We start from the raw sequence: 2,409 nt of genomic DNA, 5'->3' as shown, positions 1-2,409 counted from the left end.
TTAAATATTAACAGGTAGAGTCTACCAGACAGAAAAACCAAATATATCAATGATGTGGTGCACCTCTCATAGCCGAATCAAAATCTTTTGTTATTCAAAGTCTATTTGTATTTTTTGCTTTCTCTTGAAAATTATTCTAAATTTAAATGGAAATCACAGGTACCTCACCCACTGCCTGCCACGTTTATTCTAATTTGAAACCTAATATGGATATGATAGGAGAAAAGACATTGTAAACAAAGTCCTAAACCTACAAAGTGGGGAATAACTTTACCAACAAATACGCTTAACTTTTGCCAGGCTGTTTCCTTTCGCCAAAGCTTATAAAATACGACTCTTCAGAACTATCATTGCAACGCCATGGAGGTCCCACGAAACAGAGGTGAGATTTCTGGTTTGAAGAAGATTTTCAGTTTGAAATGTTGTGACAGTTAGCAATTTTGCATTCATAAATTTAGTATAAATTTGCAATGGCTTTCTCTGAGATGGACGTTAGGTTTTAATTCCATTATATTATACTCTGGCGTGTCATTCCTATTTGTAGAAGGAAAGTGTTACGAAATAAATTGAGTCATGCCTGATCTTGGCTTCCTTTCTAGATTTCTTGGTGTGGAAATGACAATCCATTCAGTTGTTCAGGTAATTATTATTGCCCTTTCCAATCAGAAAGAGTTGACATCTCTCAAATATCCCGCAAAGAGCACAGACGCTATCATCAGCCTGATCCGGCAAAACTCTCCTTCTCAAGAGAGTCTTCAACAGCCAAAAGGTGAGGGATATGGTGGATCTGGCAAAACTCTGCTTCTGAACAGAGTCTTTAACAGCGAAAAGGTGAGGGATAGAGGTGGATCCGGCAAAACTTTGTTTCTCAAGAGAGTCTTCGACTGCCAAAAGGTGAGGGATAGGGGTGAATCCGGCAAAACTCTGCTTCTCAAGAGAGTCGTCAACGGTCAAAAGGTGAGGGATATGCGTGGATCTGGCAAAACTCTCCTTTTGAATAGAGTCTTCAACAGCCAAAAGGTGAGGGTTATTTTTGGCTGTGGGTCACTAATTGAGGTCACTGTTTTACATGGTTTCTCTTTAACAAGTCTAACAAGTCTAAGAAATGAACACTCGAGCCAAATCGCCATGCAAACAAAGGTAGATCTGAATAGAAATATGAAAGAAAAGATGCTAAAATATGGTTGATTGAGAGAATCCTGGGAACAAAGTTTTCTCTGAGGTTTTCCCCATTTTTAGATGATATATGGGAAGAGGGTAAAATGAGAAGAACGCAGCTAACAGATCACTCCAAGTCTAAAGTTATTGTGAGTTCCAGGGATGACAGAGCACTACAAAATAACATTGTTAATTCTGGCAGTTGCAGAAACATCCACAATAACCATGGGGGATTTGATGGAATATGAATGCAAAAATATGGTTGAATGAGAGAATGCAGAAAAAGAGGTTCGCCTTATTCTTAGATGATGTATGAGGAGAGGGTATTAAGACGATGGAAGAATTGGGTCTACTTCGGCTAGCTGAACACTCTAACTCCAATATTATTGTGAGATTCAGGGATCACAACACATTTTTAAATATTAGAGACTCCAAAGTTACTGTCAGTTCAGGGACCACAACCCACTGTTAAATATGGTAGTTGCAGAGACATCGCCAATAACAATGGGGTATTTGATAGAATAAGAAGGGAGAATTATGGTTGAATGAGAAAATATGGAAATAAAGATTTTCCTAGTTCTTAGATGTATGAGGAGACACTGGTAATGGAGGAATTGTGTCTACTTCAGCTAGACGTTCCAACTCCAAAGATGTTTGAGTGTTCCGTGGATCATGTAAGAGTATGAAATATGGGAGCTACAGATAACACTGGGAAATTTTTGCAGTTCCTGGTTTGCGGTATCTACTGATATTATGTAACTTCTTTTATGCATAATAAAAGTTTTTCTTCGTGAAAAGAAAAAGATAACACTGGGAAATTTGATGGAATGTTAGAATTAGCAGTGGTTTGCTAATCATGCTTTTCCATATGATATTGGAAATTTGTCTGTCAATAAACGAGAAATAATCCAAGCTTGGGGTCGAAAAGTGTGGAGGGATTATGCTTACGCTCAAAGTTTCAGGCAGGACCATGTCAGAAACTACTGATCCACAAGTGTGAGAAATTGAAGTCTGTAGGCTGTGGGATCCGTCAACAATGACCACCAATCATTTTCATCTCTATGTTTTGCCTAGAGTTAAGCTGCCCAGGACAACTGCAACATTGTTTTGTAATTGTGTTTTCTATAGATAGTTGTTTCCTTCGTTTTTAGTGAAATTGTGTATTCCAAATTTGGCGTGATTCCATTGTGGATTGAAGAAGGGTTGACTGCAAGGAAGAACAACTACAAGGAGCCACGAGGCTACATCCCA

The 2,409-nt window shown here is 38.4% G+C and overlaps 1 long non-coding RNA gene across 1 annotated transcript; it reads left to right on the top strand.

Annotated features, from left to right (window-relative positions):
- Window positions 1–267: 267 nt before the first annotated feature.
- LOC149258667 (uncharacterized) lies at window positions 268–1,966 on the top strand. The gene is made up of 2 exons (XR_016246253.1): window positions 268–382; window positions 600–1,966. It is a non-coding gene; the product is annotated as an uncharacterized LOC149258667 (long non-coding RNA).
- Window positions 1,967–2,409: the final 443 nt, after the last annotated feature.

This window comes from Pinus tabuliformis, chromosome 6 (genome assembly GCF_031772625.1).
Source record: "Pinus tabuliformis cultivar Carrire ecotype Pingquan chromosome 6, CPIR1, whole genome shotgun sequence".
In the NCBI taxonomy this organism is placed as follows: Eukaryota; Viridiplantae; Streptophyta; class Pinopsida; order Pinales; family Pinaceae; genus Pinus; species Pinus tabuliformis.
Note: the sequence above shows the minus strand (reverse complement) of the source record. Positions and strands in the feature narration are given on the sequence as shown.